Source organism: Engystomops pustulosus, chromosome 1 (assembly GCF_040894005.1).
Source record: "Engystomops pustulosus chromosome 1, aEngPut4.maternal, whole genome shotgun sequence".
Lineage (NCBI taxonomy): Eukaryota > Metazoa > Chordata > Amphibia > Anura > Leptodactylidae > Engystomops > Engystomops pustulosus.
In genome coordinates, this window is record NC_092411.1 from 192539548 (window position 1) to 192551804 (window position 12257).

Here is a 12257-nt window from a genome sequence, read left to right on the forward strand (position 1 = left end):
CATGAAGATCTCTAACAACTTCAACAGTAATACTCCAAAGTATTTATGAAATCAAGAACTTTTCATTTTGCCGTTAATGGACTATGAGGACCTTATATTCTCCTTCATTTAACCTCAGTATTTTTTTCTATCTCAGTGAGAGCTTTTTCAGAGCCTGGATAGCTCAGTCGGTAGAGCATCAGACTTTTAATCTGAGGGTCCAGGGTTCAAGTCCCTGTTCAGGCGGCAGTCCTTTTACAAGAAACAGTTTCTTAGTTTCCTCTTAAATTGACATGTAAATAAAGGAAGCAGTAGACAGCTTTAAGTATGACATTATACTTTCAAATATGTACCTTGATGCCATCAAATTCTATTTACGTCCTTTGGAAAGTTTGGCTACTGTATGTTAAAGATCTAGGGACATTGTAAACTCACTGTGAATAGATACATTTATATCTTTGATGTTTCTTTAAAACCATATTTACAGTCTGGAAGTTTAGCATATATTTCTTGATTGAGTGATTATGTCCATTTGCATGAAGATCTCTAACAACTTCAACAGTAATACTCCAAAGTATTTATGAAATCAAGAACTTTTCATTTTGCCGTTAATGGACTATGAGGACCTTATATTCTCCTTCATTTAACCTCAGTATTTTTTTCTATCTCAGTGAGAGCTTTTTCAGAGCCTGGATAGCTCAGTCGGTAGAGCATCAGACTTTTAATCTGAGGGTCCAGGGTTCAAGTCCCTGTTCAGGCGGCAGTCCTTTTACAAGAAACAGTTTCTTAGTTTCCTCTTAAATTGACATGTAAATAAAGGAAGCAGTAGACAGCTTTAAGTATGACATTATACTTTCAAATATGTACCTTGATGCCATCAAATTCTATTTACGTCCTTTGGAAAGTTTGGCTACTGTATGTTAAAGATCTAGGGACATTGTAAACTCACTGTGAATAGATACATTTATATCTTTGATGTTTCTTTAAAACCATATTTACAGTCTGGAAGTTTAGCATATATTTCTTGATTGAGTGATTATGTCCATTTGCATGAAGATCTCTAACAACTTCAACAGTAATACTCCAAAGTATTTATGAAATCAAGAACTTTTCATTTTGCCGTTAATGGACTATAAGGACCTTATATTCTCCTTCATTTAACCTCAGTATTTTTTTCTATCTCAGTGAGAGCTTTTTCAGAGCCTGGATAGCTCAGTCGGTAGAGCATCAGACTTTTAATCTGAGGGTCCAGGGTTCAAGTCCCTGTTCAGGCGGCAGTCCTTTTACAAGAAACAGTTTCTTAGTTTCCTCTTAAATTGACATGTAAATAAAGGAAGCAGTAGACAGCTTTAAGTATGACATTATACTTTTAAATATGTACCTTGATGCCATCAAATTCTATTTACATCCTTTGGAAAGTTTGGCTACTGTTTGTTAAAGATCTAGGGACATTGTAAACTCACTGAGAATATAATCATTTATATCTTTGATGTTTCTTTAAAACCATATTTACAGTGTGGAAGTTTAGCATGTATTTCTTGATTGAGTGATTATGTCCATTTGCATGAAGATCTCTAACAACTTCAACAGTAATACTCCAAAGTATTTATGAAATCAAGAACTTTTAATTTTGCCGTTAATGGACTATGAGGACCTTATATTCTCCTTCATTTAACCTCAGTATTTTTTTCTATCTCAGTGAGAGCGTTTTCAGAGCCTGGATAGCTCAGTCGGTAGAGCATCAGACTTTTAATCTGAGGGTCCAGGGTTCAAGTCCCTGTTCAGGCGGCAGTCCTTTTACAAGAAACAGTTTCTTAGTTTCCTCTTAAATTGACATGTCAATAAAGGAAGCAGTAGACAGCTTTAAGTATGACATTATACTTTCAAATATGTACCTTGATGCCATCAAATTCTATTTACGTCCTTTGGAAAGTTTGGCTACTGTATGTTAAAGATCTAGGGACATTGTAAACTCACTGAGAATAGATACATTTATATCTTTGATGTTTCTTTAAAACCATATTTACAGTGTGGAAGTTTAGCATATATTTCTTAATTGAGTGATTATGTCCATTTGCATGAAGATCTCTAACAACTTCAACAGTAATACTCCAAAGTATTTATGAAATCAAGAACTTTTCATTTTGCCGTTAATGGACTATGAGGACCTTATATTCTCCTTCATTTAACCTCAGTATTTTTTTCTATCTCAGTGAGAGCTTTTTCAGAGCCTGGATAGCTCAGTCGGTAGAGCATCAGACTTTTAATCTGAGGGTCCAGGGTTCAAGTCCCTGTTCAGGCGGCAGTCCTTTTACAAGAAACAGTTTCTTAGTTTCCTCTTAAATTGACATGTCAATAAAGGAAGCAGTAGACAGCTTTAAGTATGACATTATACTTTCAAATATGTACCTTGATGCCATCAAATTCTATTTACGTCCTTTGGAAAGTTTGGCTACTGTATGTTAAAGATCTAGGGACATTGTAAACTCACTGAGAATAGATACATTTATATCTTTGATGTTTCTTTAAAACCATATTTACAGTCTGGAAGTTTAGCATATATTTCTTGATTGAGTGATTATGTCCATTTGCATGAAGATCTCTAACAACTTCAACAGTAATACTCCAAAGTATTTATGAAATCAAGAACTTTTCATTTTGCCGTTAATGGACTATGAGGACCTTATATTCTCCTTCATTTAACCTCAGTATTTTTTTCTATCTCAGTGAGAGCTTTTTCAGAGCCTGGATAGCTCAGTCGGTAGAGCATCAGACTTTTAATCTGAGGGTCCAGGGTTCAAGTCCCTGTTCAGGCGGCAGTCCTTTTACAAGAAACAGTTTCTTAGTTTCCTCTTAAATTGACATGTAAATAAAGGAAGCAGTAGACAGCTTTAAGTATGACATTATACTTTCAAATATGTACCTTGATGCCATCAAATTCTATTTACGTCCTTTGGAAAGTTTGGCTACTGTATGTTAAAGATCTAGGGACATTGTAAACTCACTGTGAATAGATACATTTATATCTTTGATGTTTCTTTAAAACCATATTTACAGTGTGGAAGTTTAGCATATATTTCTTGATTGAGTGATTATGTCCATTTGCATGAAGATCTCTAACAACTTCAACAGTAATACTCCAAAGTATTTATGAAATCAAGAACTTTTCATTTTGCCGTTAATGGACTATAAGGACCTTATATTCTCCTTCATTTAACCTCAGTATTTTTTTCTATCTCAGTGAGAGCTTTTTCAGAGCCTGGATAGCTCAGTCGGTAGAGCATCAGACTTTTAATCTGAGGGTCCAGGGTTCAAGTCCCTGTTCAGGCGGCAGTCCTTTTACAAGAAACAGTTTCTTAGTTTCCTCTTAAATTGACATGTAAATAAAGGAAGCAGTAGACAGCTTTAAGTATGACATTATACTTTTAAATATGTACCTTGATGCCATCAAATTCTATTTACGTCCTTTGGAAAGTTTGGCTACTGTTTGTTAAAGATCTAGGGACATTGTAAACTCACTGAGAATATAATCATTTATATCTTTGATGTTTCTTTAAAACCATATTTACAGTGTGGAAGTTTAGCATGTATTTCTTGATTGAGTGATTATGTCCATTTGCATGAAGATCTCTAACAACTTCAACAGTAATACTCCAAAGTATTTATGAAATCAAGAACTTTTCATTTTGCCGTTAATGGACTATGAGGACCTTATATTCTCCTTCATTTAACCTCAGTATTTTTTTCTATCTCAGTGAGAGCTTTTTCAGAGCCTGGATAGCTCAGTCGGTAGAGCATCAGACTTTTAATCTGAGGGTCCAGGGTTCAAGTCCCTGTTCAGGCGGCAATCCTTTTACAAGAAACAGTTTCTTAGTTTCCTCTTAAATTGACATGTCAATAAAGGAAGCAGTAGACAGCTTTAAGTATGACATTATACTTTCAAATATGTACCTTGATGCCATCAAATTCTATTTACGTCCTTTGGAAAGTTTGGCTACTGTATGTTAAAGATCTAGGGACATTGTAAACTCACTGTGAATAGATACATTTATATCTTTGATGTTTCTTTAAAACCATATTTACAGTGTGGAAGTTTAGCATATATTTCTTGATTGAGTGATTATGTCCATTTGCATGACGATCTCTAACAACTTCAACAGTAATACTCCAAAGTATTTATGAAATCAAGAACTTTTCATTTTGCCGTTAATGGACTATGAGGACCTTATATTCTCCTTCATTTAACCTCAGTATTTTTTTCTATCTCAGTGAGAGCTTTTTCAGAGCCTGGATAGCTCAGTCGGTAGTGCATCAGACTTTTAATCTGAGGGTCCAGGGTTCAAGTCCCTGTTCAGGCGGCAGTCCTTTTACAAGAAACAGTTTCTTAGTTTCCTCTTAAATTGACATGTTAATAAAGGAAGCAGTAGACAGCTTTAAGTATGACATTATACTTTCAAATATGTACCTTGATGCCATCAAATTCTATTTACGTCCTTTGGAAAGTTTGGCTACTGTATGTTAAAGATCTAGGGACATTGTTAACTCACTGAGAATAGATACATTTATATCTTTGATGTTTCTTTAAAACCATATTTACAGTGTGGAAGTTTAGCATATATTTCTTGATTGAGTGATTATGTCCATTTGCATGAAGATCTCTAACAACTTCAACAGTAATACTCCAAAGTATTTATGAAATCAAGAACTTTTCATTTTGCCGTTAATGGACTATGAGGACCTTATATTCTCCTTCATTTAACCTCAGTATTTTTTTCTATCTCAGTGAGAGCTTTTTCAGAGCCTGGATAGCTCAGTCGGTAGAGCATCAGACTTTTAATCTGAGGGTCCAGGGTTCAAGTCCCTGTTCAGGCGGCAGTCCTTTTACAAGAAACAGTTTCTTAGTTTCCTCTTAAATTGACATGTTAATAAAGGAAGCAGTAGACAGCTTTAAGTATGACATTATACTTTCAAATATGTACCTTGATGCCATCAAATTCTATTTACGTCCTTTGGAAAGTTTGGCTACTGTATGTTAAAGATCTAGGGACATTGTAAACTCACTGAGAATAGATACATTTATATCTTTGATGTTTCTTTAAAACCATATTTACAGTGTGGAAGTTTAGCATATATTTCTTGATTGAGTGATTATGTCCATTTGCATGAAGATCTCTAACAACTTCAACAGTAATACTCCAAAGTATTTATGAAATCAAGAACTTTTCATTTTGCCGTTAATGGACTATGAGGACCTTATATTCTCCTTCATTTAACCTCAGTATTTTTTTCTATCTCAGTGAGAGCTGTTTCAGAGCCTGGATAGCTCAGTCGGTAGAGCATCAGACTTTTAATCTGAGGGTCCAGGGTTCAAGTCCCTGTTCAGGCGGCAGTCCTTTTACAAGAAACAGTTTCTTAGTTTCCTCTTAAATTGACATGTCAATAAAGGAAGCAGTAGACAGCTTTAAGTATGACATTATACTTTCAAATATGTACCTTGATGCCATCAAATTCTATTTACGTCCTTTGGAAAGGTTGGCTACTGTATGTTAAAGATCTAGGGACATTGTAAACTCACTGAGAATAGATACATTTATATCTTTGATGTTTCTTTAAAACCATATTTACAGTGTGGAAGTTTAGCATATATTTCTTGATTGAGTGATTATGTCCATTTGCATGAAGATCTCTAACAACTTCAACAGTAATACTCCAAAGTATTTATGAAATCAAGAACTTTTCATTTTGCCGTTAATGGAGTATGAGGACCTTATATTCTCCTTCATTTAACCTCAGTATTTTTTTCTATCTCAGTGAAAGCTTTTTCAGAGCCTGGATAGCTCAGTCGGTAGAGCGTCGGACTTTTAATCTGAGGGTCCAGGGTTCAAGTCCCTGTTCAGGCGGCAGTCTTTTTACAAGAAACAGTTTCTTAGTTTCCTCCTAAATTGACATGTTAATAAAGGAAGCAGTAGACAGCTTTAAGTATGACATTATACTTTCAAATATGTACCTTGATGCCATCAAATTCTATTTACGTCCTTTGGAAAGTTTGGCTACTGTATGTTAAAGATCTAGGGACATTGTAAACTCACTGAGAATAGATACATTTATATCTTTGATGTTTCTTTAAAACCATATTTACAGTGTGGAAGTTTAGCATATATTTCTTGATTGAGTGATTATGTCCATTTGCATGAAGATCTCTAACAACTTCAACAGTAATACTCCAAAGTATTTATGAAATCAAGAACTTTTCATTTTGCCGTTAATGGACTATGAGGACCTTATATTCTCCTTCATTTAACCTCAGTATTTTATTCTGTCTCAGTGAGAGTTTTTCAGAGCCTGGATAGCTCAGTCGGTAGAGCATCAGACTTTTAATCTGAGGGTCCAGGGTTCAAGTCCCTGTTCAGGCAGCAGTCTTTTTACAAGAAACAGTTTCTTAGTTTCCTCTTAAATTGACATGTTAATAAAGGAAGCAGTAGACAGCTTTAAGTATGACATTATACTTTCAAATATGTACCTTCATGCCATCAAATTCTATTTACGTACTTTGGAAAGTTTGGCTACTGTTTGTTAAAGATCTAGGGACATTGTAAACTCACTGAGAATATAATCATTTATATCTTTAATGTTTCTTTAAAACCATATTTACAGTGTGGAAGTTTAGCATGTATTTCTTGATTGAGTGATTATGTCCATTTGCATGAAGATCTCTAACAACTTCAACAGTAATACTCCAAAGTATTTATGAAATCAAGAACTTTTCATTTTGCCGTTAATGGACTATGAGGACCTTATATTCTCCTTCATTTAACCTCAGTATTTTTTTCTATCTCAGTGAGAGCGTTTTCAGAGCCTGGATAGCTCAGTCGGTAGAGCATCAGACTTTTAATCTGAGGGTCCAGGGTTCAAGTCCCTGTTCAGGCGGCAGTCCTTTTACAAGAAACAGTTTCTTAGTTTCCTCTTAAATTGACATGTCAATAAAGGAAGCAGTAGACAGCTTTAAGTATGACATTATACTTTCAAATATGTACCTTGATGCCATCAAATTCTATTTACGTCCTTTGGAAAGTTTGGCTACTGTATGTTTAAGATCTAGGGACATTGTAAACTCACTGAGAATAGATACATTTATATCTTTGATGTTTCTTTAAAACCATATTTACAGTGTGGAAGTTTAGCATGTATTTCTTGATTGAGTGATTATGTCCATTTGCATGAAGATCTCTAACAACTTCAACAGTAATACTCCAAAGTATTTATGAAATCAAGAACTTTTCATTTTGCCGTTAATGGACTATGAGGACCTTATATTCTCCTTCATTTAACCTCAGTATTTTTTTCTATCTCAGTGAGAGCGTTTTCAGAGCCGGGATAGCTCAGTCGGTAGAGCATCAGACTTTTAATCTGAGGGTCCAGGGTTCAAGTCCCTGTTCAGGCAGCAGTCCTTTTACAAGAAACAGTTTCTTAGTTTCCTCTTAAATTGACATGTCAATAAAGGAAGCAGTAGACAGCTTTAAGTATGACATTATACTTTCAAATATGTACCTTGATGCCATCAAATTCTATTTACGTCCTTTGGAAAGTTTGGCTACTGTATGTTAAAGATCTAGGGACATTGTAAACTCACTGAGAATAGATACATTTATATCTTTGATGTTTCTTTAAAACCATATTTACAGTGTGGAAGTTTAGCATATATTTCTTAATTGAGTGATTATGTCCATTTGCATGAAGATCTCTAACAACTTCAACAGTAATACTCCAAAGTATTTATGAAATCAAGAACTTTTCATTTTGCCGTTAATGGACTATGAGGACCTTATATTCTCCTTCATTTAACCTCAGTATTTTTTTCTATCTCAGTGAGAGCTTTTTCAGAGCCTGGATAGCTCAGTCGGTAGAGCATCAGACTTTTAATCTGAGGGTCCAGGGTTCAAGTCCCTGTTCAGGCGGCAGTCCTTTTACAAGAAACAGTTTCTTAGTTTCCTCTTAAATTGACATGTCAATAAAGGAAGCAGTAGACAGCTTTAAGTATGACATTATACTTTCAAATATGTACCTTGATGCCATCAAATTCTATTTACGTCCTTTGGAAAGTTTGGCTACTGTATGTTAAAGATCTAGGGACATTGTAAACTCACGGTGAATAGATACATTTATATCTTTGATGTTTCTTTAAAACCATATTTACAGTGTGGAAGTTTAGCATATATTTCTTGATTGAGTGATTATGTCCATTTGCATGACGATCTCTAACAACTTCAACAGTAATACTCCAAAGTATTTATGAAATCAAGAACTTTTCATTTTGCCGTTAATGGACTATGAGGACCTTATATTCTCCTTCATTTAACCTCAGTATTTTTTTCTATCTCAGTGAGAGCTTTTTCAGAGCCTGGGTAGCTCAGTCGGTAGAGCATCAGACTTTTAATCTGAGGGTCCAGGGTTCAAGTCCCTGTTCAGGCGGCAGTCCTTTTACAAGAAACAGTTTCTTAGTTTCCTCTTAAATTGACATGTTAATAAAGGAAGCAGTAGACAGCTTTAAGTATGACATTATACTTTCAAATATGTACCTTGATGCCATCAAATTCTATTTACGTCCTTTGGAAAGTTTGGCTACTGTATGTTAAAGATCTAGGGACATTGTAAACTCACTGAGAATAGATACATTTATATCTTTGATGTTTCTTTAAAACCATATTTACAGTGTGGAAGTTTAGCATATATTTCTTGATTGAGTGATTATGTCCATTTGCATGAAGATCTCTAACAACTTCAACAGTAATACTCCAAAGTATTTATGAAATCAAGAACTTTTCATTTTGCCGTTAATGGACTATGAGGACCTTATATTCTCCTTCATTTAACCTCAGTATTTTTTTCTATCTCAGTGAGAGCTTTTTCAGAGCCTGGATAGCTCAGTCGGTAGAACATCAGACTTTTAATCTGAGGGTCCAGGGTTCAAGTCCCTGTTCAGGCGGCAGTCCTTTTACAAGAAACAGTTTCTTAGTTTCCTCTTAAATTGACATGTTAATAAAGGAAGCAGTAGACAGCTTTAAGTATGACATTATACTTTCAAATATGTACCTTGATGCCATCAAATTCTATTTACGTCCTTTGGAAAGTTTGGCTACTGTATGTTAAAGATCTAGGGACATTGTAAACTCACTGAGAATAGATACATTTATATCTTTGATGTTTCTTTAAAACCATATTTACAGTGTGGAAGTTTAGCATATATTTCTTGATTGAGTGATTATGTCCATTTGCATGAAGATCTCTAACAACTTCAACAGTAATACTCCAAAGTATTTATGAAATCAAGAACTTTTCATTTTGCCGTTAATGGACTATGAGGACCTTATATTCTCCTTCATTTAACCTCAGTATTTTTTTCTATCTCAGTGAGAGCTGTTTCAGAGATTGGATAGCTCAGTCGGTAGAGCATCAGACTTTTAATCTGAGGGTCCAGGGTTCAAGTCCCTGTTCAGGCGGCAGTCCTTTTACAAGAAACAGTTTCTTAGTTTCCTCTTAAATTGACATGTCAATAAAGGAAGCAGTAGACAGCTTTAAGTATGACATTATACTTTCAAATATGTACCTTGATGCCATCAAATTCTATTTACGTCCTTTGGAAAGGTTGGCTACTGTATGTTAAAGATCTAGGGACATTGTAAACTCACTGAGAATAGATACATTTATATCTTTGATGTTTCTTTAAAACCATATTTACAGTGTGGAAGTTTAGCATTAGAGATGAGCGAACACTAAAATGCTCGGGTACTCGTTATTCGAGACGAACTTTTCCCGATGCTCGAGTGCTCGTCTCGAATAACGAACCCCATTGAAGTCAATGGGAGACTCGAGCATTTTTCAAGGGGACCAAGGCTCTGCACAGGGAAGCTTGGCCAAACACCTGGGAACCTCAGAAAAGGATGGAAACACCACGGAAATGGACAGGAAACAGCAGGGGCAGCATGCATGGATGCCTCTGAGGCTGCATAATCGCACCATTATGCCAAAATTATGGCCAACAGCATGGCCATGACAGAGTGACAGAATGAAGCTAGATAGCATCTAAAACATCCAATAATTGACCCTGACACTATAGGGGACGGCATGCAGAGGCAGCGGCAGCAGCGGCAGGCTAGAGAGTGGCATGGCGACATACCCTAAATGGACTCAGGCTTCAAACCAATGGGTGGCAGAGAGGAACCAAAGGAGGTGAGCAAGAAGCGCTCAAATAATATCGGTACATGATAAAAGTTTGCCAGTATATTTTGTGGATTACACAGCAGGGTGGCGACAAAGTTAACATGGAAGCCATGAAAACAACCCAAAATTCTGCCTGACACAGCTCGTTTGATAAGGGGACCATGTATGGAGGCAGTGAACTAGTAGTAGATTAAAGGTGCTGCAGTTAAAACTATGTTAGTTGGATCTTGGCATGGAGCTGGCGCTCCGCTGCCAGGCGAGCTTTCGCCAATCCAAGCCCCTGTCTATAGGCTACTCCCCAAACAGCACTTCTAAGAACCTTTTGTATAAGATCAAGTGTAGTAGCGTTCTTATAAGTTTAGGATATGGCGGGTGAGGGGAATGTAAACAGATGCGCAAGAAGCGCTGAAATAATATCCCTAAATGGTAAAAGTTTGCAAGTATATTTTGGGGATTACACAGCAGGGTGGCGACAAAGTTAACAACTTTGATGTGGAATGCCCTGTAATAGCTCTTGGGCGGTGTGCCTTTTATCGCCTAGGCTCAGCAGTTTCAGCACCGCCTGCTGTCGCTTAGCGACGGCACTGCTGCTGTGCCTAGAGCTACCGACTGATGGCGCCATGCCCACGGATGGTAATTCGGAGGAGGAGGAGGTGGAGGAGGGGTGGGAGGAGGTATAGTAGGCCTTTGAGACCTGGACCGAGGTAGGCCCCGCAATTCTCTGCGTCGGCAGTATATGACCAGCCCCAGGGTCAGACTCGGTCCCAGCCTGCACCAAGTTAAGTGTAGTAGCGTTCTTATAAGTTTGGGATATGGCGGGTGAGGGGAATGTAAACAGATGCGCAAGAAGCGCATGATGCGCATGGAGCTGGCGTTCCGCTGCCAGGCGAGCTTTCGCCAATCCAAGCCCCTGTCTCTAGGCTACTCCCCAAACAGCACTTCTAAGAACCTTTTGTATAAGATCAAGTGTAGTAGCGTTCTTATAAGTTTAGGATATGCCGGGTGAGGGGAATGTAAACAGATGCGCAAGAAGCGCTGAAATAATATCCCTAAATGGTAAAAGTTTGCCAGTATATTTTGTGGATAACACAGCAGGGTGGCGACAAAGTTAACAACTTTGATGTGGAATCCATGAAAACAACCCAAATTTCTGCCTGACACACCTCGTTTGATAAAGGGACGATGTATGGAGGCAGCTATATGGACGACTTTTGGAGGTAGCAATGGAGACAACGTGTGGAGGCTGCTATGGAGACAATTTAATTTGGATAGTGCCTGTATGTGGCAGTCCCAAACATTTTTCAAACCAGAGGAGCAGGTAGGTGGCCCTCCAGTAAAATGGGATAGATTGAGTGCCTGTATGTGGCAGTCCCAAAAATGTTTCAAACCAGAGGAGCAGGTAGGTGGCCCTCCAGTAAAATGGAATAGATTGAGTGCCTGTATGTGGCAGTCCCAAAAATTGTTCAAACCAGAGGAGCAGGTAGGTGGCCCTGCAGTAAAATGGAATAGATTGAGTGCCTGTATGTGGCAGTCCCAAAAATTGTTCAAACCAGAGGAGCAGGTAGGTGGCCCTGCAGTAAAATGGAATAGATTGAGTGCCTGTATGTGGCAGTCCCAAAAATGTTTCAAACCAGAGGAGCAGGTAGGTGGCCCTCCAGTAAAATGGAATAGATTGAGTGCCTGTATGTGGCAGTCCCAAAAATTGTTCAAACCAGAGGAGCAGGTAGGTGGCCCTGCAGTAAAATGGAATAGATTGAGTGCCTGTATGTGGCAGTCCCAAAAATGTTTCAAACCAGAGGAGCAGGTAGGTGGCCCTCCAGTAAAATGGAATAGATTGAGTGCCTGTATGTGGCAGTCCCAAAAATTTTTTAAAACAGAGGACCGGGTAGGTGGCCCTCCAGAAAAATGGAATAGATTGAGTGCCTGTATGTGGCACTCACAAAAATTGTTTCAAACAGAGGACCGGGTAGGTGGCCCTCCAGAAAAATTAAATGCATGAAGTACTATAGCAAGAGCCAGTGGGCCCTGTCAAAAAATAGCCATTTTCCTCTGCTTTACTG

General features: G+C 37.4%; 13 non-coding genes across 13 annotated transcripts; all 13 read left to right on the forward strand.

The window, feature by feature from the left end:
* Positions 1-152: 152 nt before the first annotated feature.
* Positions 153-225, forward strand: TRNAK-UUU (transfer RNA lysine (anticodon UUU)). The gene has a single exon. It is a non-coding gene; the product is annotated as a tRNA-Lys (tRNA).
* Positions 226-666: 441 nt separating this feature from the next.
* Positions 667-739, forward strand: TRNAK-UUU (transfer RNA lysine (anticodon UUU)). The gene has a single exon. It is a non-coding gene; the product is annotated as a tRNA-Lys (tRNA).
* A 441-nt stretch (positions 740-1180) lies between these two features.
* Positions 1181-1253, forward strand: TRNAK-UUU (transfer RNA lysine (anticodon UUU)). Its single transcript has one exon. It is a non-coding gene; the product is annotated as a tRNA-Lys (tRNA).
* A 441-nt stretch (positions 1254-1694) lies between these two features.
* On the forward strand, positions 1695-1767 carry TRNAK-UUU (transfer RNA lysine (anticodon UUU)). Its single transcript has one exon. It is a non-coding gene; the product is annotated as a tRNA-Lys (tRNA).
* Positions 1768-2208: 441 nt separating this feature from the next.
* On the forward strand, positions 2209-2281 carry TRNAK-UUU (transfer RNA lysine (anticodon UUU)). The gene has a single exon. It is a non-coding gene; the product is annotated as a tRNA-Lys (tRNA).
* Positions 2282-2722: 441 nt separating this feature from the next.
* Positions 2723-2795, forward strand: TRNAK-UUU (transfer RNA lysine (anticodon UUU)). The gene has a single exon. It is a non-coding gene; the product is annotated as a tRNA-Lys (tRNA).
* A 441-nt stretch (positions 2796-3236) lies between these two features.
* On the forward strand, positions 3237-3309 carry TRNAK-UUU (transfer RNA lysine (anticodon UUU)). Its single transcript has one exon. It is a non-coding gene; the product is annotated as a tRNA-Lys (tRNA).
* A 441-nt stretch (positions 3310-3750) lies between these two features.
* TRNAK-UUU (transfer RNA lysine (anticodon UUU)) lies at positions 3751-3823 on the forward strand. The gene has a single exon. It is a non-coding gene; the product is annotated as a tRNA-Lys (tRNA).
* A 955-nt stretch (positions 3824-4778) lies between these two features.
* TRNAK-UUU (transfer RNA lysine (anticodon UUU)) lies at positions 4779-4851 on the forward strand. Its single transcript has one exon. It is a non-coding gene; the product is annotated as a tRNA-Lys (tRNA).
* Positions 4852-5292: 441 nt separating this feature from the next.
* On the forward strand, positions 5293-5365 carry TRNAK-UUU (transfer RNA lysine (anticodon UUU)). Its single transcript has one exon. It is a non-coding gene; the product is annotated as a tRNA-Lys (tRNA).
* Positions 5366-6319: 954 nt separating this feature from the next.
* TRNAK-UUU (transfer RNA lysine (anticodon UUU)) lies at positions 6320-6392 on the forward strand. The gene has a single exon. It is a non-coding gene; the product is annotated as a tRNA-Lys (tRNA).
* A 441-nt stretch (positions 6393-6833) lies between these two features.
* On the forward strand, positions 6834-6906 carry TRNAK-UUU (transfer RNA lysine (anticodon UUU)). The gene has a single exon. It is a non-coding gene; the product is annotated as a tRNA-Lys (tRNA).
* A 955-nt stretch (positions 6907-7861) lies between these two features.
* TRNAK-UUU (transfer RNA lysine (anticodon UUU)) lies at positions 7862-7934 on the forward strand. Its single transcript has one exon. It is a non-coding gene; the product is annotated as a tRNA-Lys (tRNA).
* Positions 7935-12257: the final 4323 nt, after the last annotated feature.